General features: G+C 38.9%; 1 protein-coding gene and 1 long non-coding RNA gene across 6 annotated transcripts in view; both read left to right on the forward strand.

Annotated features, from left to right (window-relative positions):
* CELF2 (CUGBP Elav-like family member 2) overlaps nt 1-27,262 on the forward strand; it is a 568,240-nt gene that overhangs the window by 258,268 nt on the left and 282,710 nt on the right. The gene's annotated exons all lie outside the window — the stretch shown is intronic.
* On the forward strand, nt 1,869-27,137 carry LOC310892271. Its single transcript, XR_014578008.1, has 2 exons — nt 1,869-7,801; nt 7,840-27,137. It is a non-coding gene; the product is annotated as an uncharacterized lncRNA (long non-coding RNA).

The raw sequence follows: 27,262 nt of genomic DNA on the forward strand, positions 1-27,262 counted from the left end.
AGCCCTACATTCCCTCACAAAAAGTCCCTCCCCAGCTCTGCTGCAGCCCGTTCAGGCCCTGGCAGGCCGCTGTGAGGTCTCCCCGGAGCCTTCTCTTCTCCAGGCTGAACACCCCCAGATCCCTCGGCCTGGCTCCACAGCAGAGGGGCTCCAGCCTCTGATCATCCTCGTGGCCTCCTCTGGACTCGCTCTGATACATCCCTGTCCTTGTGCTGGGCCCCAGAGCTGAACGCAGGCTCCAGGTGGGGTCTGACGAGAGCAGAGCAGAGGGGGACAATCCCCTCCCTGCCCTGCTGCCCACGCTGTGTTGGTGCAGCCCAGCACACGGTTGGATTTCTGGGCTGCAGGCGCACATTGCCGGCTTGTGTTGAGCTTCTCGTTAACCCCCATGTCCTTCTCCTCAGGGCTGCTCTCCATCCATTCTCCACTCAGCCTGGATTTGTGCTTGGCATTGCCCCGGCCCAGGTGCAGGGCCTTGCACTTGGCCTTGTTGAACCTCATGAGGTTTGCATGGCATTGACTCATCTGTATTGATAAGCTGCATAAATGCAGATTTCCACTGAATGTGACATTTATGCCACTCCCTGTAATGTATTACCTTGTTCTGTGACTACAAACTTGTTTGATTTATGTCGGTTGTTCACTCATTAGATTCTTTTTATTACTTACCATCATTTGATTGTGCAAGCAAAAATATGATTGTGAAGTTTTGCCAAGCATTTGAAGTGCTGACCAATTGCCAGGCCTACCTAAAACAAGATTTTATTCATTTTCTGTGCAAAAGAATCACAATTCTTCAAATACAAAGAAAAAGGAAATAGAGATTCAACAGAGTAGCCGTTCCTTGATCTGTCTCCTTGATCTGGAATGTTTTTTACTGGTTTTAGTGCTAAAATATTTCCAGTTTGACTACATGCCCCTAATTGGTTAGGTATTATATGACTAATACACTGGAAACATGCAGTCCTTGTACTGCTGAAATGAATTCCACTTTAAATTAAAGTTAAAATGAGAGATCCAGGTGCTAGAATAAACATCCAGTTTCATACTTGCCATTAATGATTGCCTAAATGTGTTTTTTGAATTATTACCACAAGGCTTTAATTTCAACTGTGGCAAGATGTCGCAAGTAAAAATCAGATTGTACAAACACTGTGCACAAGGCAATGTAATTATGTTATAAATATTAAAACCAATGATCTTGTCTAGATTTAAAATAAATGTTTACAGCTGTGTGCAGGTTGGCTGGTCCTCAGCTCTTCTCTGGGATTCACCTGGGATTCACCTTAGAGAAATTCACATTTCTCTAAGAAAGCCGTTCACTACGGCTTTTAATCTTCTCTTATGATGTATTAAAATAATATTTTATGTTCTTCATTGAAACTTTAAGTGAACCATTTTGTTGTTATTAATTTGTAACTGTGAAACTAATATTCCCTACCATGCCACAACTTCCCTACCACACCCCTACTCTGAAGCTACTTTATATCATATAAAATCTTAGTTGCTGCACCTTGAAATGATGAAATTAATAACCACTTTTCCAGAGTTACTCTGCTAGTTGTATTTGGTCCAATGGGGCAAAAAAAAAAAAAAAAAAAAAAATTGTATTTCTAGAAATCCAGCTCTCACTTATGCAGCCAAACATGATGCCTTTTCTCAGGGCGGTAATGGCTCATGGATATATTTATGTCCCAAGATTGATCAAACACATTTCAAATATTTGTAAACCTGGTGAAAGGGTCTTCATATTGGAAGCCATGTGTGAGCAGTTGTGTCTGTACTTGGAGTATTTTGTCTGCCAGCCAGAGAGATTTAGGCACTGGTGAAATTACTTTGTTGTTGTTGCCATTAAAAAAAGGGGGGGGGGGGAGGGGGGGGGGCAGAAAATCAAAGTTCTGAATTTTACATAGTTGTTTTACTAAAGAGAAGTTAAGGGGTTGTAACCAGAAAGCTATGTAAGTAGTCAGAATTTACAGGCAAAGATTTCTCTTGTATAGTAACCAAGATTAGGGTCTTTATGTGCTTTTAAAAAATAAAAATAAAAAAGCAAATATAACAAAGTGTCTTGGAAAACGGTATACTATATTTTTAGTGTAGCCATTTTCCATGAAATACTGCTGATTGGTTTCTAATGATTTTATCTAAAAGCAAGAAGAAATTACCTTACTTTTTGCAGCTGAAGAACGTGTTTCATTCATAGGAAGAAGTGGAAAAATTTGAGTTAGTGGGCATCATTTAGAAGGAAACCTAATAGATTAACTTTGCCTATAGAAAGATATAACAATATTCTCTACAATTATATTGTGTCAGTTCTAATTTACCAGTTATTTCTGATGATTTTAAGAAGCTCTGACTAGAGAAGGAGTTGAAAATTTAAACTTTAAATATGATAAAGAAGCCTTACAATTTTTATATTAAATGACATTATTATATCTGTGAATGTATACTGTTTTTTCGAAGAAAGGCTTTCTGTGTGCAACAGCACATCAAAGAAAGGATCTTCACAAGGAAAACTTTATAATAATATTAAGTTGTTCATTGCATGACCTATTTAGAGTACTCAGATATTTCTTGTTGTAGACTACATAATTAAATTTTAAATGGAACATGATAAAGAAATTATACTGGTGATCTCTAGAGATTTGAATACCCTATTTGGATCTTTACAAGAGTGTAGCGAAGGCATACTTTAAAATTTAATAAAGGTCTGGCCTATTTTTTTTTTTTCTTTTAGATGTTCTATAGCTGCTATGGCAGTCTTATTTCAAACTGTATTTGCTCTCCACGTTATATACTCAGCACATGCAATAGGAGACCAAACTGAGATTATTAAAAGTATATATACCTTAAATTGAGAAAAAAACCATTATGCATGATGCAGAACAATTAATGAATGAAGATAAGCTCCTAAAGACTTGTTATAACCAAGCTAGCAACCACCCCTTCATAGACCAGTGTTTGAGCCAAGCCAGTGAGAGGAGCGGTACAATGTCCGGGGAGATGTAATATAGTGAGGTGGAGTGCTCATGCACAGTGCAAAGCCCTGCGGGCACAAGGGAGATGATGTTTGGAGCTTAAATGAGAAAACGCTCTGCTTCAATATCAAAGGAATGATTTCAGTCTCTAACCTCTTCTGTTTGTTTCTGTGAAAGGTACTTTATATTTAAAGAAGAACAAATATTTTAAATATAGAATAACCACATGGATTATTTATTTACTTAATACTAGGTTAGTAATGATAACAGAAGTAAAATTTGTTTTACTTTTCATTTTTTATGTAGCTGTTCAATTTTGCATTTTACTCAGGGGGATTAAAGTTTAAATGGTCACTTCCTCTTCCAGGCTTTTCTTATTTACTGATTAAAAAATAAAAAAATCAACAAATAATTTGCATAGATATTTTTCATAGGAAGAAAAAAAGATCATCTATGCAGCCCCTGCTTAAATCTTGAGCATAACTCAGTAAAACTTGGATTTTGAGGTAAAGGCCATTTAGAATTGTTATTGATTTTTTTTTTTTTTTTGGAAGGGTGGGAGGAAATCTGCAATAGAATATAACAGCGAGGATAAATTGATGTGCCAAAAAGTTACATTCAGCGTGGAAATTTAAATCGTTAGCTTCTCTTATAATAATTTGTAGTCTTCATATATTTTAAGGCAGCGGTCTGGAGTAGGGTACAAACTTTAAGCCCTCTTGATTTGATGCTTGATTCTTAACTCTTCCATAGATTTGTTTAATGGTGTCTAAGTTTCATTTACTGTAGAGACATGTTCCTGCATGTCTACAGCGTTTTCAAAATAGAATTTGAGTACTGAAGTCACTTTGGTACTTCTGAAAAATGTTAACCTGCAACTTCACCATTATTTAAATCTAATGCAACTAAGCTTTTACCTAAAGGGAAAAAGAAGAATTGACAACCCACCATATGACAAGCAAAATGAAATCTCTTGATCACTAACTGTCAGCAGTCTTTCTAATACTATTGTGTTAGGGAATGATATGTCTTCCAAGGAGCTAAGTACACAAGGTTTTGAATCATTTCTGTCTTGACAGCCTAACCCAAGTAACTACTTGTAAGTGCTTGGATGAATTATAAAATCTATGTGGCTCTGTAGAGTGAGTTAATAAAACATCCATGAGCATTTTAATTACTATGAAATGAAAAGGATTTTTTTTTTTTCTGACAGTAATAGGGGTATGGACTAAATCCAGATCGGTTGCTATCTTCATGAGTACTGCAGGGACAAAGGAGCTGGGGTTAGTTTCTGTCTGGTCTTTTGTTCCCCTTCTGGTTGAGCTCTTCTGCCTAGCAATTTCTCTCACTCTGAGAACATGAGGTTATACCTTTTTCTTCTTGTGCTTCGTATATGATGGATGTCCGCTCATGTCACCAGTGCTGCTTTGCTAGTGATGTCAGGCTTCAACACCCATTCACTGACACTATACGTCTCTCTCTCCCGGTCTACAACAGAATTTTCCTTACATTGATACAAGATTTGCTAAAGTTTTATTCATCTTTATATAAAGCAGGGATTTGGTGTAGTCCATTTGTGACCCCCTCTGCAAATGGAGACATTCTGCTTTCTACTTCCAAATCCCTTCTCAAAACTCAATTTAATTTAAAGGCATATAAATAATAGGTCAAGAAAATGTTGCTCATCCCAGGTGGCAGGCAGTGGTAGCTGATAACATTAAAATCTCTTGAATGTCAAACTGTATGCTGCTAACCAGAGTTAGTCTTTGGAAATTATATCATCTTGTATCTTTTCTGAAACCACATCATTAAAAAGAAAAGAAAAAGATTCCAACCCTCAATATTTAATGTTCTGGAGTCAACTGTCTCAAAGAGCAGTTTTTTCATAATTTCGAAGCCTGCCACTTTCTGAAGAAAATCATTATTTTAAATTGAGACTCAAATGTAACTAATCACTAAAAAATCTTACATTTGACCTTTTTCTATGCCTCAGATGCTTATTTATAAATAATACTTTCATCCAACCTTTGAGTTGTTTTTCTGTACTGCAGGCAGGACTGCCTATTATACATGTTGTATAGGAATGCCCTGATGCTGTTTGGTCCTTCTGAGGTGCAGTAATATAAACAACAGTAATTATTTGGGATAGTAACAGGTTTGATATTATTATAAGTGAATCTGCTTTTCTGAAAGAATAATATAAGTGTTGTCTCTTTACTATTCTGATTTTTGTTTTTAAGTAAAGCTTTAATATAATGAAAATGTGACATGGAGTTATTGCTTCTGGTAGCTGTCGGCATTTTTGTTGTCGTTTTACTTCCCTTTTGAAATATATATATATATTTTTTACAGCCGATGTTAATCTTAATATGCACTTATGTGCAATCTGATCCCTTTCTGAAGAGATATTTTTAAAATCTTAAGAGGAGTCTAAGGAGCATAGAGGTGATTATCCATATGTGCTTACTGATGACTTGCATTCAAAAATTATGAAGGTACTAACTGTAAGATTCACATTGCCTAAATTTAGCGATCATAAGCGTCCTCAGTCTAAAGAACCAGGGGAGAAATGAAGAGAAATAGGTGCGTTATCTCAGGACAGGGTGAGTAACCTTGGGGAATTGTTTTTCTTTCTCTGCTGTCTGAAAGCAGAGCCTGGGGGAATAGCGTAGACTAGATGTTTCACCTGATGATAGCTTTAATTTAAGGTGAGTCCTAGCAGACTGAGTTTTAGAAGTGTTAAAGCGGCAAATGACATAAACTGATGCCTACTGGAGTTTTGAGGACATTGGCATCCTTAACCTCAAAAACTTTCAATATTTGGTACTTAAGTCCTAAATATAGACCCTGGGAAGGAGGGGGAAAGTCAGAAAAAGTGATTATTGGACTTGATACAGCTCTGACCCAGAAGGCAGGTAGCTGTTTTCGGTGTGCAGAGCCTTCAGAAATCACTGCTTACAGTGTTGAAATGGCTCCTAATTATACATAGCTTTTTCATCTTAAAATGAGTGTGATTTTACTCAATGACCTGGCTTTTGAACCCACCACCATTTTTCACCAGCAATCGTTAGCATCTCTCACAAACATTAATGAATTTGACAAATTTGACAGCAGATCTTTATCTTAAAAGTCAGGTAGGGCTTTTATTTTTAATCCCTATTGTCCCTATTGTAAAATTCTGAAACTAGACACACATTCACTTTTTTTTTTTACTTTTTTTTTCTGTTATTCACCTTTACCAGACTTCCAAGCTTCTTTTTAACTTGTCTTACAAAGCCTTGCCATCCATACGTGCCCAATGAGGATAATGTGCAGCAGAAATGAAGGGACTCAGATCTCTTCATTTCCATTCCTGAAGGTGAATTCCAAGATCGTGATTATTTTTATTTATATAGTGCCTAAAGAGTGCTAAATACTTTATGGAACAAATAAAAGACCTCTTGTAAAAAGCACGCATTCCTATAATCTAATTTTAGTCTCAAATCAGGCAGTATGAATGCTAAGCAGCAGGGCTTGAAGAAAAATGGAAGGTATATGAGGGCTACACTAATAAGATTGAGCAGTTATTTAGGTTCATTATCTGTTCCACTTAATAGCGCTGCAATATCTTACTGGTTTAAGTTAAATTTACATTGGTGTGGGGAGAAGATTTGACTGACACAGGAATAGTATTTCTTGGGTTTGCTCAAAAAATGAGACTTTGAACGGCAACTTGAATGAAGATAGAGAAAGGGACCGGTATGGATGGGTTTTGAGAGGTCAATCCGATGTAAGAAACAGCAAAAGGGACAACCTTAAAAATACAAATCCTTCCCCCAGCTTCATTTTCTACTCAAAATACTCATTCACCAAGTTAGTCATTTGTGTGTACCCTTCGTTTGAGTGATGTTTAAGCACTTAAGATCATCAGAATAACATTATTTACAAAGTCAGTGGAAAGGACGAAACTTGTTAGGAATAGGTTGAGACGTAAATATACATTTGGGGAAAAAAGAAAAAAATGTGTATACACATCTGCTTCTGGAGAAACAGCCCAGCAACAGAGGTTTAGGAGTGTTTTGTTGACATGGAGGAGCTTTCTCTTAGTATTTTTGCTACAGCGTAGGTTAGGCATGTGACTGATCTGGAGTGTTATCACAGAATGGTTAAGGGTGGAAGGGACCTCTGGGACCACATCCAGGAGGCTTCTGGAGATCTCCAAGGAGGAGACCCCACAGCCTCTCTGGGCAGCCTGTGCCAGGGCTCCGTCACCCACACAGGAAAGCTGTGCCTCCTGATGTTTGGATGTCAGACCAAACCTCTTGTGTTCCAGTTTGTGCCCATTGCCTCTTATCCTGGCAATAGCCTGACATCATCTTCTTTGCATCTTCCCTTCAGGCATTCATAGACATTGATAAGATCCCCCTGATCTTCCTCTTCTCCAGGCTGAACAGTCCCAGCTCCCTCAGCCTCTCCTCATAGCGAGGTGCTACAGTCCCTTGATCATCTTGGTGGCCCGCCACTGGACTGTTTCCAGAATGTACAAGTGTTTCTTTTACTGGGGTCCCAGAACTGGACACAGCACTCCAGGTGTGGCCTCACCAAAGAGGAAGGATCACCTCTCTTGACCTGCTGTCAGTACTTTGCCTAATGCAGCCAAAAATACTCTTAGCCTTCTTAACAGCAAGGGCACATTGCTGACTCATGGTCAACTTGGGCTCTACCAGGACCTCAAATCCTCTTCTGCAGAGCTGTTTCCAGCTGGGTACCCCCAGCATGTCCTGGTGCCTGTGGTTGTTCCTCCCCAGGTTCAGGACTTTGCACTTCTTGTTGAATTTTATGAGGTTCCTGTCAGCCGTCCTCACCAGGGGAACTTCATGAGGTTCCTGTCAGCCCTCCTCACCAGCCTGGCAGGGTCCCTCTGGATGGCAGCGTGGTCCTCTGGTGAGTCAGCTGCTCACCCCAGTTTGTCTGTGTATTTACCTTTATATCATACATCTAGTAAAGAGTTAGAAACGAACTGCTGATACACAGGATTTTTGTGTGTGTGATCATTAGCGTTGGTCCCCAAAGGGCAGTAGTAAGACACATTGATGGGACAATGTCAGGAAACCTGCACCAACAGTCCTAGGACAGCAAAGACACTGTTTTAGTTCTCTCTTCAACATTCTCTGCCTTCCGAGCATCACTTCTGCTTATGAAATAATATATATTGTATCATTTACAAAAATTGGAAATATTTGAATGCTTCCAAAAGATTTGCTATGTTAGTAACACTTAGACAATCCTTACTAAAGTATTTAGGTGTAAAAAATAAAACACCAAAACCCTAGCACATTTCCCCAGTGTTCAAGGTTAACAGTTTATACTTCATCTACATTATATTAAAAACATTTTTACTGGAGTCCATAAATGTTAAACATTTTTAAAAGGCAATGATCGCAGTGGGACTAGATACATTACATAAAACCAGACACAAGACCTGCAAGCAGTAATTGGTGACTGTTTTTTATTTTTGGAGGGTGCTGACTTGAGATTCCTCCCATGAGGCGATGCAGATTTTTACATCTGGACCTTGCCATTATAACCAGGCGGTCCCTAAAGCTCTTGTGGTCAGCAGAAGACAATTGTGAGCCCTGATCTCAGGTGTTCAGAGCAATCTCATAGTGGGGCTGTGATACTGTTACTAGCAATGATGTTTTGCCAGTTCAGAGCCACTGAGGACCTACCCCACTTTCTTTACATGTTCTCCTGATATATTTTGCAAGTTGTGCTCTGCGCAGCACTTCTACAACAGCGAAGTGCCAGCGCGGCATTTCTCTTAGCTGGGCTATAATGGAACATATTTTTCATTCCGACCCTTGGAATTTTAAGGCTTTTGCACTGTTTCCTACAGGGAACACTTAAGCTTCAGCAAAGCCATGATATTGTAGAGGGGATGCAAATCATGTCTGTTTGCCATAATCTGTTCTTAATGAATGGGCATGGAGAAAGGAGGGGAGAAAACAAGGTGCCAGGCTTCACCTAGCACAAAAAATGTAGAACTGTCCTTCAGCCTTTTCTGAGTATTTGCCTTCTAGACTTTAAGATACTCATCTCACAACTGTTCGTGTGCTACATTTTGGAGAATAGTCCCACAGATATCAATGTGATTGCACAAGTCATTGCAAAGTTAACATGAATATTGTTGCCCATTCACTGCTGGAAAATGACTATCATCTGATTTGAGCCCAACTTTGTCAATAAAACTGTAGGCAGCTCTACCTGATTAAGAAAAAATTACATGCTGTAAACTCAGTTTTGGTGGCACTCTCTTGAAACATATGAACTGAGATTCATCTTAAACTGGAAACCTAAAATAAAATAATAATAATAAAAAGTCCTTTATATCTCTTAAAACTATTTAGATAGATGGTTTAGGTTAATCAAACATACTGGACAGCTGCAGGTGTCACAGACTTAGATTCAAATGGCAAGTCCATATTTCTGATGCAGGCTATTAATTCATGCTCTTAAAAGGCAGTTGTGGCAGTTAGGAAATCTGCTAGGGCCTGGAGCTCAGGAGCCCATCTTTTACCTAGAAGCTCAAAAATTATTTTCCTCATTAAGGTTTTCTGTTGGGGGGTGCAGATGCACCTGCACTGATACATCTGTGGACGCCAAAGAGATTGTAGCTTCCCGCGTCTCAGGTGCTGTGAGCTTTCATTCCAGGATCACATGGGGAAGTAAGCAGAAGTTCCTGCGACTAAAAACTTTTATTTAACGAAAATGAAATATTATTATTCATGTCATGAGTAATTGAATCCCCAGATGTTCTCATTCTGTATCAATGGCTGGGGACAATATGACTCTAGATAGACTGTGACAACATGAATTGATTTCTTCTTTTTCTTTTTTCTTTCTTTTTTTTTTTTTTTAGACCTGCAAAGTGACTATAGGGTTTTTTATTAGCTGATTGCTTGAAGCTGACATTACAGGCTGTGCAGCTGTAAAAAAGACCTTCTCATTTTCATTGAGAATAAACAAAATAAAGTATTGAATAAATAAAATAAAGTATTGCAGAAATAGCTTTGCTTTTCCCTGGCCCTGCCTTTGCAGAAATAAACAGAGATAACTTGGATAAAGCAATTGAATTTGGAAAGGCATTCACAAGAAGAGATGGTTGCTGCTAACACTGAATATTTAGAACGTAATAATAAAACTAATCACGTTACCAAAAAGCCACCTGTTACTTTCTTCAGTTTTTCTCTAAAACATACAGTTCACTTTGTTGTTTCTGAATTTATAGCAGAGATCAGAAATCCAGCTCTTATAAACCTTATTAAACGCAAGGTAGTAATTCCTTATTAAAGTTGAGTAGAAAAAGAAACCTTGCCCACTAACATTTCTAAAGCTGTTAAAAGATAGATGTTTCCACGAAGGAACAGAAGCAGAAAAACTTTTAAGTGCTTGTTAAGGCACACACACACAGTGCATACAAGCAATAAGTCTGTTCTGCTGAACTGTGAAATTGCACTGAGTAATTTCTCTAATAACAGCACAGATATTGCACCTCTGACCCCAGCGGAGCTGCGGGCTCGCTGCAGCAGCTGGTCTCGGCGTCAGCAGAAACTTGGCGACTGAAGCGCAGGCTGCGGTGCTGAGCGGTGGGAAGATGAAGAGAAAGGTGGCAATCAAAGAAATGTGACACGCAGCTTGCAAGTGTTCCGGCTGATTTAAAAAAAAAAAAAAATCAGAAAATGATAGCAGTGAAAGTACTTCATATATTGATTGATTGATTTTTCTTTTAGCCCCCACCCCATGACCTGTTTTTCAAAGGAGTCCAGAGCTGTGTGTTCAACAGCTGTCCCCAACTTGCAAAGAAAGTATTCAAACCACTGTGAGTGCATAGCAGCAGAAACTTCTAACTGGCATTTCATTGTGGCTTTTTCTTACAGAAAGGATGCAGTGCTGATGGTTTTTCCTCTGTGTTACAGAGAATGCCTGTAGAAATATCAGTTCAGGAGTTGAAGCTGGGATTAAAAAAATAGTATCCCCTGGGAAAATATTGTGCATGTAGAAATCGGAGAAGAAATCATATAAGAAAAACACCCAGTTAAAGCAGTGCCTTATATCTTCTATTTCAAAACTTGCAAGGTGAGATGTGGTTTAAAGTGGGTATGATTTGACAGAGCTGTGCATGAACTCATGCCACAACCCCAGACTGTCTCTGAACATCGTAGAATTAATTCAGAGTTTATAAATTGAAAATTTAGATTTTCCTTGAAGTTTTTCTGTAAAAATAGTGAGTCCGATGCACGACAAGTAAAATTAAAAAAAAATAATAAAAAGTTTCTTTAATGACTGAGAAAAATTTTGTCAGTTCTACTTTCTTTTGGTGCTATTTAGTTTAGAGCAAGTCAGTGAGAGATTCTGCCTTGTTTCTTCTACCTTCCATTTTGTCTTGTGAGTGACTGACTTTCTTCAGCAGTTCCATCAGGTAGTGAATGTGACATAATGGGAAATAGATTCCCATCATGAGTTTCTCTCACAGCAGCAGGAACATAACAGACATTTTAGATATTAACCCATTTGAAAAATTCAGAGCTCAGGCAGGTGCTGAAATAGTGGCAGTCAGGTTTGGCTTGCTATTCTAATGCAGACTTTTGAATTTTGGTCTTTAGCAGGTGATGTTTTTTTAAGTTCAGGAATGCTGTACAGCCTTGGTAGAGGGTGTTGGACAATAAAAAATATGTGGCAGAAGCTGTGCATCTTTATAGCAGCATGAGAGTTGTTGTTCAGGAGGAAGCCCATGGTTCATCTGGCATTATTCACTAGCTGCTTTGACAGACAAGCTGACAAAGTTTAGAAGAGACAGATCTGGAAATAAATATCTGCAAGAAAATCCTCACTTCCCCTATGCAAACCTCTTTTCATAGCAGTAAGTAGATGCTTTATAGCCTCTTTTTCTAGGGTTTTCAAAACTTCTATGACTTCTGATATTCTGCTCTTTTGAGAGATATAGATGTTCAGTTTTCTTCCAAATTTCAGCTGTCACGATTTCTTCTGATGAACCAAAACCCAAAACAGGTTTTGGATCAACTCCATTCTGGAAGACAAGACACAGCTTTAAAGAACTATGGCGAGAGTTCACAAAACTGATTACTGATAAATAACAGCAACAACAAAATCTTTTTTCCCCTTATTTCCTTCATTCTGCATGCATCAAAACCAGTTTCATGTGACTCTCTAAAGGCTTACGAGATTCATAGTCTCCGTAAATCTTATGTTGAAGCATCAGCTCTAAGATGAGAGAAATCAGAATGTCCAAAGCAAAACCAAAACCAAACAAACCTCCACCAAGCCCACCCTTAATATTATTCTTCCAGTGTAAGAACCTCTCAGAGTAACCAGAGGCAATTCTCTTGGTTGATGATTTGCCCGTATCCAGTACTGCCCGTGTAGTGCTCACTGGTGGGCTGCTGCTCTCAGGCACGTGATGCATCAGTCATCTTTTGCCTCTCTCACCATCTTTTCTAGTCCTTACATTCAGAAATTCTCAAAATGTGCCTTTCCAAAAACTCTACTCCAATCACCAGTGTCTCTTACTGGACCCGTACGTGTTTTATGATTCTGAGTCTGGATAACTGAGATACGATTTTATAATGAAAAAAACCCTGAGGGAAGCATGGAGATGTACTGTGGAAAGATACAGACGTTTTGTGTTTTATTTGTAGGAACAATGCTCCCTTTCTTTTTAACAGAAAGGAATACTAAATTAAAGAATAGACTTGTGTCTCTTGTGAAGCTCCTGAAGATATGCCAGTTGTGGCTGGACTAAGTACATGTGTTAAAATTGATATGATGTATCAAGCTAAAATTTGGAAAAGATACCTGATCCCTGATAATATCGCTGTCTCCTTTCTTTCAGCTAAATCTGCAGTCTTTTGAATTCAAAGTGGATGCTGCAGCTAGGGAAATTCAGGAAGACACAAGTAATGGGGGCTATTGATGGCACACTCCATACTGGAAAGCTGTCTTGTTATTGAATGCAAATGTGGCTTAGATATGTAAATTATATTCAAGATTTCATCAGTAAGGCTTTAATGTATCTGGAAGCTATCTTAAAACATTTAAATAAAATGTTAATTGAAAGTATAGAATAGTATTAGCAAGCTCTTTCAAAGAAAGCTTCAATTCCAGGCACGTAACAAGGAAGCAAGAGCTCTGATCTAGTCAAACAGAACCTCCCATGGTAAAAACCTATAATTGTTTTAAAGTTCTCTAAAAACCTACATCTCTGTTCTCATCTCATCCCACACACTGTGATATTCCTTATGTTCCACACTCTCTCCTCTGAGCTGACTTTCTTTGTAGCCTTCTCCCACTCCCAGCGTACTGCCTTCTCTCACCTCCTACGCATGGAGCTGCCTCCTGCTGCCCATACAACAAGCACTTTTCTACACATCCCAGCCCTTTCCTTGAGCTCATCTGTGCCAAATTCCCCATGAAGCCATCAGGGTCTTGCCCTGCATCAAAATCCAGAGGGTAAACTTTGTTTCCAAGCTCAGGAAAACTTAGTAATAAGCCAGGCAGTGAATTTAGATCTTTAGAGACATCATCAGATGGTGCAAAGGACTGTTCTTTATATTGAAAAAATAAAATTAAACTAATTTTAAAGAGTCAAGAGAGTGGTTGAACTAGGCTGTATCATTCTTGGGCTTATGTAAATGCTTTCACAAACTGCAGGGCAGTTCTCAGCAACATAGTCCTGGGAACTGTTGACTTCAACCAACCCGGGTCCAATTTATCAACGAGTCTTTGAAATTAGTCCTAAGAGCTAGCAGTGTGGGAACAGACAAGCAGGAGCATCTCTTGCTGCTGCTCAGGTTTTTATTGTGCCTCCTTACCTGCTCATTAAGCAGAGGGATTTTGGAGGTATTCACAAAGTTGCTTTCCTATCTGCAGATGGTCTGCAACAGTGACAGCAGCTGTTCCAAAAGCGAGCATGAAGGGAGGTATTATCATTGCTTAGCTATGTTTACAAATTTGTAACAAGTCTACTATTTAAAGTATGTTCTTTTGTGACTGCATGCAATATGTTGTCGTCTAAATGTTGCTGGATTGATGGAGGGTATCAAAGGCACAGAGAGTTTTCTCCGCTTTTTAGTGGTTTTCTTCTTGCAGAACTTGTGTGGATCTTGTAGGTTTAGGCAGAGGTTGCATGGATTAATACCATAGCCTGTGACTTGTGCTCCCATGACTGGGGAAGAGAGCAGGACAGCCACACGATAGCATTCAGCTGACAGGAGTTTACTGGGTAAAGCTGGAGAAGTGTTTGAGCTCAGGAAAGACATAGTGCTGCACTGAAAAACAAACAAACAAAAAAAAATCAACATGTACAGAAAGAGCACTTTGGTTTTGTATTTTGAATGCCCTTTTGATGATAGGGGAAAATGGTTGGCTAGGAAAGATTTTTATGGTCTTTTTTCACAAAACACTATACTCATCGACCAAAGGAACTTGGTCAAATGTTACGGCTCAGGGACACCTTTGGAGGACCAGGATGCTCTCACATGGCTCCCAACCAGCTCTGCAAGGAGCAGCAGCTCAGACATGCTTCAACCACTATGCCCTGTGGGCACAATCAAAGCACACAACCCATGCAAGACCCAGCTCTTGGAGCTGTCAAGACCATATCGACCCAAACCATTCAAGAGGGGTGACAGCTGAGGTTCTGCCCGTGCTCCTCTAGCAGAAGTTTCTCAGTTTCGGTGCAACCTTTCTGTAGCGATTTACATAAAATGGTTGCTATTGAGGATGCCTTTTTTGCTTTGCAGATCATCCATGAATGGAGGATTTCTGACTGTATTTTTCTATGGGGAGTGTTCACAGGGAAAAAAAAAAAAGAAAAAAGAAAAAAAAAAGGAGAAATGCATGTAATCAAAAATTTAAATATAAATTCTAAACTTTTTAGTAAGGAAGTGAAAAATCCAAACTTCCTCATTTCCCTTGGAGATAAGTTGTGTTTCCATGTGGTTCCCTGCTCGTGTGACTCATCACTGATTTTTGTTATTCCAACTTTGCTTTGAAACTGTTCCTCACCCTCCCAGGTGAAGGGATCCATCCCACAGTCCTTTACAGCTCCATATTGGAGTGAGATGAATCATTCTCCCAAACTGTCTGTTTTCGCTGTTGACTTGAAGGGTGCCTACGCAACAGGGTTCCCATGTAAAAGTCCATGCTGCAGACAGGGGAAGTTGAGGGGGATAAGACTCACTGTTGTCTCTGCCATCGTTTTAGGGAGCCTGGGGTTACTTTTCTCACTTTTTGGAAATAACACACAGAGGGGAAAGTGTAGTGATGTACAGGTCCCAATATGTGGTAGCATTTGGCAAGCTGCAGAAGTGAGGCTGATGTAGTGAAGACTATGGTAAGGTGAGAATTGTTGTGTGGTTTTGAGCATTAGACATTAATGAATATTTTGGTCAGTGAAAGATATTTAGTTATCTTTCTGGGAGTAAGATATTGTCATTTCTTGATATGGCTTGCAAATTGGGAAGCAAAACTAGAAAAATGCATTTAAAAAATGCACCCAGCAGAACTGGTTTCATTAGAGTCTTTTATCAGAGAAAAAGAGGTGGTGTAGGTGTTCAGAGTTTGTTTCGGTTGGGTGTGAGTATTTACAGAAAGCTCTAAAATGTAGGGCTGAAGGTTATACGTGGGTCTGATCAAACCAGAAGGTATATGCTGTGGCTGTTGCCTGTTGCGGGGCAGAAAAAAAGATCCTCATTTTCTGCCAGGACAAAAAGCCAGAATTTGCAAGTCTGTCTCTGCGTGTGTTGTAGCCTACAGCTGCTCAGGGTAAGTTTTCCTGTGCTCAAGCTTGCTATTATCCACCTAACCTTTGAATACACATGTGAAATCCAATCAGAAAGTAAAAATCTATCATTTACTTCCCTAATACCCTGGGACAGATTGCTGTCTCATTAGAAAGATTCAGCAAAGTAATTCAAGACCTGTAAGGTGCTAATAAGGCCCTGTCTTTAAAAATGGATTGCCTGAGTGGGAAGTCTGGCAGGTCCCCAGGATGGATATCTGGCCACGGGCTGGAATTATTTCTGTGCTGATCCACTCAGTGTGTTCGGAGGATCTACTTCCACCTTGCAGAGCAGGAGGTTTGGAGGCTGTTGACCCATGAAGGTCTGTGGATCCAGTTTGCTGCACTGATTTTCGGAGAGAGGCAGAAAAGCCTACTGTGTTTTGCAGCCACAGTCCATGGGCCAGGGCATAGCCTATGAAATGAGGCATATTCCTATTACGCCCAGCCCTACACTGTAGTTATATTTCACTAGGGTGCCGTATAGGCTTTAGGTAGTTTGCTGTGCTGAAGAGAGCTGTCTGAGCTTATCACGGTAAATATCTTATTTTCTATGCATACTTGGGAAAGGAAGCTTTCAATTTTAGAAAGGGAAGGGCAGAGAGATGACAAAATCAGAAACTGTGCACTGAAAAGTGACTGGGCGCAGCTCTTTAAAATATGGGATTTGCAGTTGTACAGAGTTGATGTGAAAGAGATGCAAATTCCATTCAGGCTAAATTCACATTTAGATTTAAAATGCTACTCATGTGGACTAGCCCATCTCAGGCCAGAGATAAGCTAATACACCAGCCAAATTCACTCCATTATTAAGTTAAGAGACTATCAGATGACCCCAATGCAGTGTATTTACATAATGTCGATAATGAGTCTTTTTATAGGAAGGTGTTGAGGAAATGCAAGCAGAGTTTGTAATACGGTACCACGCTTCCAGTCTGGCTTGTTTCTCATTTCACAAAGCTTTATGTGATGGATCCATCTGTTCCTAGGAGATGGGAGTGTGCTGATGCCATTTCCATGGGAGACTTTGTTTCTAGGTTGAAGCTTTCTGAAATCTCTGGAAGTTACCTTAGACTTGGAATTCATTGCCTGGGGCTCGCTATCACCAAAACCCTCAGCATAGCTAGCAGGGATTGTCTTCAGTGGCTGGGTGGGGGCTTTACTTAATTTGATCAAGGCTCATTAAGGCTTCAAATCTCTGAATGCACATTCAAAATTGAGTGACAGGAACTTCTGGGAAAGTTTTGTTGAAAAGCCTGGCATAACCGAGTAATTAGAATATAGCAGTACTTCATATGCAAGTTGATTGTCACAGCCTGTGTCAAGAGAACTCATAATTTCTGAAGGATAAGACCATATGTTCCAAAAAGAGCTTTCAGAATGTGGGATACTTGTTTTGCAAGTTATTTTTTCCTCTCCCTGAAAAAAAAAAAAAAAAAAAAGCACCAACAAAGTGTTATGAAATGAGATTTTAAAATCCCTCATACTTAATTAAATTGATTCTCCAAGAAGAGGTCTCAAACCTGTTGGATAAACATGTTCTAATAGCTGCGGTTTCTGATTTACTTCTGGATGTAGCTGAAATAAAATGTTGCAAGGATAGCTGAAAGGACACTGTTATCCTAAATATAAATCTAACAATGTTTAGGATTTTTTTAAATTTGTTTTTCCCCATTTATATAGTGTAATGCACTAGTTAAGGACCTCATCGTGTACAATGGCAATCACGATGCTGGTTATAATTGGCCCCTGAAACAAAGTACGGCCAGGATAGTACACCAAATGTCCAGATAGATTTCTGTGTAGCAACTGGAAATGTTACATACTGTGGTTTACATCAGCAGTGAATATAAATGTAGATGACTTCATCTTCTTCCATTTTAAGCTGTATCTAAATCACCTGTATTGTCCTAAAAACTTCTTGCTTCTTGAATGTAATGTGAAAAAGTAGCTTGGGCTACTTAGTAGTTCTGCCGAAACGTCAGAGCTGAACCTGAGCTGACATTTCTGAGGGCAGAAGAATTCTGCTCTAACAGGAAAAAATAATATTGACTAACAAGATTTCAGTCTGCTCTTGGAGACCCTGAATGCATGCTGTAGTTATATTTTTAGAATTTAGATTTTGTTTTCATTAGCAATAAAATTCTAATAATGGGGTGGTGAAAACTGACCAGAGTTAGGTTGACGGGTTGGGATATTTTTATTCCCCATAAGGGACAAGCACACAAGAGGATATGATTATTGCCCCAACAGACTATAATGTCCACAGTCACAAGCACAACTTTGTCTGCTAATTCAGGATATCCCCCTAAGATTTCTTAATAGATTTTTCTTCTGTATTAGATATTGAAGAAAAGTGCCACATACAACCAATCTTTGCTTGCCTTGCTAAGAAGTTTCACTTATACTGTTGTGATAAAATGGGGTGAAATCACTCTCAGAAATATTTTTTATTTAATATTACCCAGAATAAGTAATAAATACCTCCACTGGAAAGGCTGTGTGTAGATTTGGCGTTTGTTGAGCTTGTAACATTTCCTCGTCCATGTTTCCCATGGAATATTTATTGAGACATTAGATTAAACCTAAACAACGCATTCTAATTGCATAGTGATATCAACTCTGCAAATGCCCTCATCTGGGCTGGCTGTTCTACATTTCCTTTAAGGTCAGCAGAGAAAAGCAGGAAGTTTTTCAAATAACTTTTTCCAAGGTAGATATTTAAAATAGGTTAGATGGATTGATTACTCCTCAATGGGGAGAAATGGACATTGCTACGGGGTGAGGGGGGGAGTTAGTTGTTCGGGTTTGGACACGTTCTTTGAAGAGGTTTAAAATCATATAAAATAGATTGTACATATTTGTCCTTTGACTCCTTATGGGGAGAAAATAAAATCCTTCCCTTAATTCTTTCCATTATGCTGTGTCACAGAATAAATTCTCATGGACTGAGAGATGCTAAAAGGATCACCCATTTCCATGATCTATCAAGTTAATTAGGCAGATTTTGCCCAGATTCTCTTTATGTTCCAAATCCTAATGATTTGGTTGCCTGAGTTTTGGCTGGCCAATTTGCAATGTCTGCAGCAAACCATCTTGTCTGTACAGGCTTCACTGGTGTTAAGAAAAAAACTAATTCTGCGGAGTATAGCTTCCATCAGGCAGCTCTGTGGTAAATGCTAATGAGTAAGTAGCGAGAGGTGTTCCAGAAGTGATGTGAGCTGCCTCCGCTTAAGAAAATATCCACCTTTTTCCTAGTTTTAGCTTGTCCCAGTCCTCATTTCCTAATCCAGGCAAACCACGAGAGAACTGTTTAGCTAATGAATGATTGAAAAGTATGAACACCGAATTCAATAAGTCAAGAAGAAAACAAACATAAAACCCCACAGAGATAACAAAATGTATGCTTAAATGCATCGTTCAATTACTCTGCTCACTCTTTGCTTCCCATTACACTCTCCTTTGTCAGTACACAGTGTATCTAAATGGCAATCTCTTTGTGACAAGAAGCTTTTCTTCCTGCCTTTACCTGCTGGTGCAGAACACTGATGGTACTTTGGAAATATCAAACAATAAAAAGAATTGATTGCAAGCAACATGTGAATTGTCTGATAGTGAAGCTTCCCAGAATTTTCCCTACTCGGTACTAAGGTGGTCACCAAAGTTTGCAGATTTGGACTGCGCTGGACTTTATGAATGAGAAAGGCAGTTTCAGGTCAACTAGTACTAGATGATTTTAGATCCTTAAGTCACCAAGGGCCATCCAAGCCACGGAAGGATGGCGATCAATACAGCATTATTCTTTGTTTTTACTTTCAGACAGGAAGTCAGACAGGAATCATATTGCTATTACCCGCTTAAACTTGTTTGTCCCTGAGGATGCAAGCTGTATCACGTGCTGTCCTCGGGCTTTTCTTCCTTGAATGTTCCTAGAAAGCTGGTTCATCAGCCTGGCACAAATGGAGCAAACCAGCTTTTCTGCTCAGGCCACGCTGCTTGCAGAACACAGAAGTTCCCTTGCATCAAAGAACAGAGCCAACTGCCTTGCCTTACGCTGCTTTTAGCAGGGCTTTTTAAATGCCTGTAATGTGAATAAGTCAAAGACGGAACTAATGTTTGTATTATTAGGCTACGTGCCATTAATGTTTCTTGGGATCTCAAAATCCTTATTTTCGGTGTGCTAGCATCTGAAAACGATTGTACGATTCTCCAGAGACTTTCCTTGTATATTACTAGCAGATGTTAGGAAGAATAAAATCTGAAAATGGATAATGGTATTGATGAATCCCATCATAAAAAATAAAATAAAATAAAGATGCCATTACCTTTGCATTGCTGTGTAGCTTGTGATGATGAAATGCAGCAGTTATTATGGAAGAAATGGACTTTTTGCATCCTCCAGCTATAATCTATTGCACATGATTAACACTGAGAATCTTTGCTAATTAGCTTTTATGGTCAAACAGATTTCATGAAGTTGGTTTCAAAAAAATCAAAATTAAACTCCTTATAGCTCTGAAAGATAGAATTATGGAATATGAACACATAGATAATCTTTACAAGCTAGAGGAAAATGATCATTGAGCAATGAAAACTACATAAAAAGACCCAGTGATATCTCAGGTATTGCAATGCAGTTTGTCTGGGAAGTGGTGAAGCTAGGATTTTATGAATAATATTGAAGTAGCATGTGGGAAACCCACGGTTATCTTTCATCTCATAATATGCAGTGGTGGAACTTCATGTGTTGATGCTGTGAATGCAAGAGGCCTACAGTCAATCAGAATACGATGCAAAACTTTTTTTCCCCTTTGTTTCTTCTTGTAAAATTAAAAAAAAAAAAAAAAAAAAAAAGAATGGGATGTGGGATGTAATGGGCTAAATTTATCTCATGAGAAGAAACACTGCAAATCAAAATGAATAATTCCTGCCCTTTCCCCTTAGCGGTTTTGTTCACTGGTTTCCCTTTGCACTGTTTTTGTTAGTTCATCACATCTTCAGAACAAAACACTACTTCCACTGACTTTATCCCACAGTATTGCACTGCATTTAGGGGGCCCTCACCCCAATCGCGACCAACAGATTTCAGCCTCTCAGAAGATTTAGCAACCCAAGTGCTTTTGAAAACTCTGTTTTGCTCAGTGAATCTTGGATGTCACTCACAACCATTTAATTATTTTATGGAAAAAAAGGGGAGGTCTTAACTTTTTTTAGATTTTTTTTGACTACCTCCTAAAATCAAGACCTTTGCAGCAGACAGTGTACCACTGGGGACTAAAACATACAGCACCAAAAGATGTCATAACTGCTGTCATGAGACCTGACATTTTTCTGTATCATTGATCCCTGCAAGCAGTGATAACTTTATGTCCAATAGATCCTTAAACAATTATTAGACATTAACTTCAGACATACACAAGAGAAGAAGATCTCATAGGCTGGCTTTTTTTCAGGGTGGTTTCATATGAAGGCTTTATTCTTTTAGTTGTATTTTAAAGCCCTACAACAGAGATTTTTGCAGTTCTGGCATGTTTTACATATTTGAGATTCCCCAGATGCTGCTTTCTTTGGTCCCATTGTTAATGTTTGCCTAATTAAATAACAGGGTGAAGCAGAAGATGATTCTGCCCTAGGCTAGATTATTCCAGCTCTGAGAATCTGCAAAAATGTAGTGCTTTCCTGAAACAGTGCAGAATGACCATGAGATCCTTACATTTGAATCTTATTCTTTCATGCCAGGAATGTGCGGTTTTAATATTTTTGAATTATTTTTTTTTTCACTACAGATGTACCTGGTCATACACATTCCCAGTAACATCATTCAAAAATAAATATATGTATAATGGTAGAATCTTACCTGTTCAGAGAAGCACCAGATTGAAGGCATTTGGAGGCAGTAAGGTGTATATAGGTGAACTGTGTTTTCTAACTGGGATACCGACCCAATTTCAGACTAGATGGGACAGTGTCTTAGGACAAGGCAATCTCCACAGCCTCCTGATCTCTTGGTTTGTTTTTTGACATTGCTAATGTATGCCTAATGAATGTAAAACTTTTCTTAATTTTGAGATGCACCCTCTAAAGTATAAAGACAAGATATTTAAAATACACTGATGACTCTCACTTTCTAAGTGAGACAACACTACATGGTAATAAACACATACAGTACAACACCGTATTGAGAGATGTGAGGCCTTGGAAATACAACAAGGGGTTAAATTATGAAGTGACCCAGATGCACTCCATTAGTAAAAGAAAAAGCCTTATTTCAAGTGGTGGGAAAAGTTTCTCTAGTGCCTGTAAAATAGGTTCCATTGCTCAGGAGAATTAATACAAGAAAAGGAACTGGCCCCGTTATATCATTAAGAAAATCCACCTTATTTACACGATAGGATTAATTTTTACCGAGGCTTAAATGCTATAAACCCCTGTTGAGTGTCAGGGACTGTGACATTCTGTTACAGGTTAATTTCTTTCCTTGCAAATTAGAAAATAGTGTGACTTGCAAAACAGGGGAGAGAAAGGGGAAATATGCCAGGAGCTCTGCTTAGACTTCTTTTTGCCTTTTGGCTTCTTCTTTCATTTTCTAGTCTGCTGCATTTCTTTTTTCAGTGATCTGGTTGCTGGATGCCAATTTAAATTTCCAGTGCATTTAACGTCCTACAACGCCAAGGGATTGAAAGGAGAATTAAGAATGCATACAGCATTCTTAAAAAAAAAAAAAAAAAAGAAAAAAAGAGAGAAAAAATTGTTCTATTTTTGTCCACAATCCTTTCTATCTTTTCACCTCTCTGTGATCACAGTGATAGCAGCATCCAGTAAACTACAGCCACAGAAACCCAGTAGCATGTTTATCTGGCAAAGGTGCATTTCTAACAGGAACTAGACGGGGCTCGCTCATCACTTACGATCTGTAGAGGGCTCTTTCACAGATCAACAGAGTATAAGATTGCTTTCCTGGATATGAGCCACTGATGGACCCACACAGGCTAGTAACAGTCATGTAAGTCTTTTATCCTGTCTCAGCAGGGACGTCTTCCCCATGGGCATCACAAGAGAGTGTTTTCCTAGCAGCGGATTTAATGGTGGGGGGAAAGGGGATGGAAAGAAGATTAATGTTTCTGCCAGTTCCCCACAAGTTCACAGAAAATATTGGCTGGAGCAGCAGTGGCCCAACTCCGTCATCTTCCAGCCTTTTCTGTGTACTTAGAGTGGCATGTTTTTAATCAAATGTGAAATACAGCTTTAGCAGGTCGAATGGATTAGCCTTCCCTGTAAGTAACTCTGCCTGCTTTAGTCAAGAGTGCAACTTTTTTTTTTTTTTTTTAATGTTTCACACTTAAGGTTGTCGTCTTTCACTTTATCAATTTAATGGGTCTTTGGATTTTTGATTGTTAAAGGTGGGAACTGTTTAATAACCATACCCAGCTGTGCTTCAAAGGGCACGTAGATGGAATGGGAAGCTAAGAAACTTCTCATCCAGTCTGTCATGAAAGCTTGGGAAGGCTTGAGATGAGCAGGGAGTCATCTTTTTTTTTTAAATATCAGGATTACAGCACTTGTAAATACTTGAGTTTTCCGTGGTTTGGGCTTTCAAATCTGCTTTCATTTAGAATGTTAATATCCGTGTATGAAAAAGCTAGAAAATCTGCTCATGACAATGTACAGGACCCATTTCCTTCCGCTAACACTAGTTGTTACTTATCGGCATCTCATCAGCCTCCTGCTTCTATACAGCACTGAAGTTATCCAAGAACTGGGGGGGGGATTTTCAGTTGCCTTATTTCTGTGCCTCTGAATCAGCTGAGCCTCTAATAAAGTTAGGCTGTTCATATCAAACCATCCTTTAAAGTAATGCGCTTTGAAAGCTGTTCTATCTGGTTAAATCCAAATGAAATAATAGACCTCGTACGGGTCACATCCTCAGGCTGTTGCAGAATGTTGCTCCACTGAAATAAATAGTTCAAGTGATTTCCGTGTGCCAAGATATTGATGTAAGTATTAGAAATAATTTTTAAAATAGTCTGATTTTCAGAGCAACTGAACGCTTTTTGATGTATTAATCACTGCTTTATTTCAGTGCAAGACATGGTTTGAAAGTGCTCTCAGTTCTTCTTGTAACACAGACTGCGAGAACATTTTTTTTCTTTTTGGTACTATTTGTACATTAGCTTTTACATTTCTTACCCGTGTTTTAATTTGTTTAGACAAGTTTCTAGGGGCTTGTTCATTTTGCTAAGTAAGATTATTAAAAAGGTTTAAAAACAAACAAATTAATAAACAAACTGAAGGGGAAAAAATAGACAACACATTTAAAGCTGTTTTTACATGAATTCAGGGGATTTGAAGACTAAGGAGACACAGCAAAAGAAAAAAATATCCAAAGATTGATGGTCCAGATCAGGTCTCTGCAATGCTCTTAAGGCCAATTTAATTCTGTTTGCATTCAAGTAGATGGGAAATTTTAACTTTCTGGTCAGTAGAAACCAACATTGACTTCTTTGAAGACCCCATCTCATTCAACCATCTTCTTATCATTGCTATTGTTGTGTTGGAAGTCCTCCTCGCAAGCTGTAGCAGTCAGCAATATGAGTGCAGACAGCAAATCCCCAGCAGTCGAGATACTCTGTGCAACTTCGGGCACTGGAGAACTGGATAACACGGTAGTCAGACCACACACCATTTGATTAAAAAATGTAAGATATAGTCCTTTGGTTTCTGCAAGGATCATCCTCTAGTCATTGTAGTGTGACAGAGTTCATTACTTACCATAATAGATTTAGATACCTTTTTTTTTTTTTTTAAATAAGCAGGGCCCAGTAGTATCACGAAAGATGTTGGCAACAGATCTCTGAATCGTATTCCCAACGCCTTGCTCGTTCCCATCCCGTTCCTTTTCTATTCCTGCGCCTGCCTGTCCATTAAGTAGGAATAAAACTCAAAGGGTGCCTGGTGTCTTCTGTACTTTTTTTTTTTCTTTTTTTTTTTTTTTTTAATTTGAATGTTGGTTCAAGGCCATGTTTCAGCAAAGCATGTCAGCATTTGTTTAAGTCTCGCTAACTTTAGAGACGAGTGCAGTGTTTTGAGAAACCAAGGCCTCTGAAGTTATGAGAGCGCAGTATAAATAATATCTCTTGTTTTATCTGATTAGTGATGGGCTATTGCTTTTTAAAGCAAGTCCCTTCATTTATCACCATCTGAGGACCGATTTGGATAGTCAGTGGACAGAAAACAAGGCAGGAATCTGTTGGAAAAATCATTTGGCTCATGTAGTCCTTTCTAAATATACCCCTCTGATCAAAGCGTGAAGTCGCTTTTGTAAGTCCTATCCAAAACAGATACTAGATGAAGAATATACTGAAACCTTCAGATTTCTGACTGTGCCTTTTCAAAGGCATGCCATCCTGAATGTAGCATCATGCGATGCTGTTTGAACTGAGCAAACATTTTTGCCTTCAACTTCTTTCTCTTACATTTGTGCCACTCTACAAAAATAATTGCATATACAGCTTAAAAAAAATAAAAAAAAAAAGCATCTTCAATTAAAATACTGAGGATTTTTGAAGGCTGCTGGAGAAAAGTGGTTGCATGTCTTAGAAGTATTTTTTATTTATTTATAGCAACTTCTGGGCATAAATAAACATAAATTGTTTCAGGGTTTTGTAGTACATTCATAAACATAAGGGTCCTTGTAAGACCTAGCAGCTGAAATGGTATCCTTCTAAAATGACAGCTAATAAAAGCTATTTTTGATTTAGGTACTAACTGGTTTATATCGTAACAATGTCTTTCAGGTGACTCCTACTGTCTTGGGGAGAGAGGCAGGCATAGGCACTGGAAGAATATGACCAAAAGCTGGTGAATCTTCCCCAGCCTGTTAATTGAACATTCAAATTTCATTGCATTGCTCTTCCACTGTTGTGGCTTTCTAGAACAAACTTGCTTGCTGCTCTGAGGATGCAGACAGAAGGGGAGGGCTGTGCAGAGGCATGGGGCTTGCCCATGCATGGTGTAAGAGAGGGGCCAGGGAAGCTGGAGCTCCAGCAGCACTAAATAATGTGCTAATTTGCAAAGGGATGGGGGGGGGGGGGGCTTATAGAGACAGAATTAATTATTCAAATCTCTTTCTTCAAAACACTACCTGTTTCAAAGATGCTTTGTATGATTATGACATGAAGCTGCCCTACAAAGAAGTCACAGATCTGAGACCTGAGTCAGGCACATACGTTATTAGCAGATTGACCATGGGCATGTGCGCTCACCTGGTGGAATTTGGGAGCCTGTTTTTTAGAGATGCTGTCAGGATCGTAGCCTGGAGAGTCCAACATAGTGCATGAAGTCAGCATGCACGGGGGAAAGTAAAACTTGACTGAGTCACGTATAATATAGGGAACTGCTCCCTTACTAGCTAGTTTTTAAAATATGAAATGTAGGGATTTTGTAAGCTATAGGAACTTCATTGTACTATTTTTATCAGAATGCAGAGATTTAGTGAACAAATGTAGCTGATTTTCACAGAATCAGAGAGTGGCTGAGCTTGGAAGGGACCTCTGGAAGTTATCTGGTCCAAGCCCACTGCTCAAGCAGGGCCACCTCGAGCATGTCCATTTTGCTGGAACTCTATCAGGGCTGGATTTACTCCTAAACTACTACCTCCAATAATCTGCAGTAACTATTCTCTGGTGTGGGTTTTCTTTTTCCTTTTTAGCAGCTCTTTAATTGGGGTTCATGCTTCAGAGACCTATTTTTAGAGCTATAGTGAACATCAGACCTTGCAGTAGAGATGGGTTTGTAACAGACCAAAGGCCAAATTGTTATTTCTAATGCTGGCTTTATTCTTCGCCCTGCACAGTGATGCTCCTCATGTCTGGAGCACAGTTAAAAATGAGATATTGATGACTTTCAGACTCCAAAACCCTTTTGCTTGTCTAGAATGCAATTATATAAGTGGCAGTAAGTGATGCCTGAATGAGATTAATATGGGCTGCCTTGCTCCTCATTGCTACAGGTTGGATGAAAAGATCTAAGGAATGACTATTGAAAGTATTAAGTAATTAGGATGGGTAGCAAAAAGAGGAGACTGACTAGATTTTTTTTCTTTAACTTCATGAAAATCCGAAGTAATGAGTAGTTTCATTATATAAACCATCAGGTGTGATGATGCGTTATAAATACTATTCTTATTTCATTTAAGAATAGCTTCAAAATGTAATGCGTGTTCTCGATCTGATTTTAAGCAATCAGAGAATATTTAGTGATACAGATTTACAGCCTAAATGTTTAGGTTCAGCTAAATTAGTAAAACTGAAAAAAAAAAAAAAGAGTTTGTGCAATTTGAAAGCAATGTAATCTACAAAATAACAATAGTGTACAGAAAGCAGCTCAGCCTTTGCTGATAGGATCATGGTTTTGTACTGGTTAGGTTTTGGGGCAGGATCTATTCTCC

This window comes from Anser anser (genome assembly GCF_964211835.1).
Source record: "Anser anser genome assembly, chromosome: 1".
In the NCBI taxonomy this organism is placed as follows: domain Eukaryota; kingdom Metazoa; phylum Chordata; class Aves; order Anseriformes; family Anatidae; genus Anser; species Anser anser.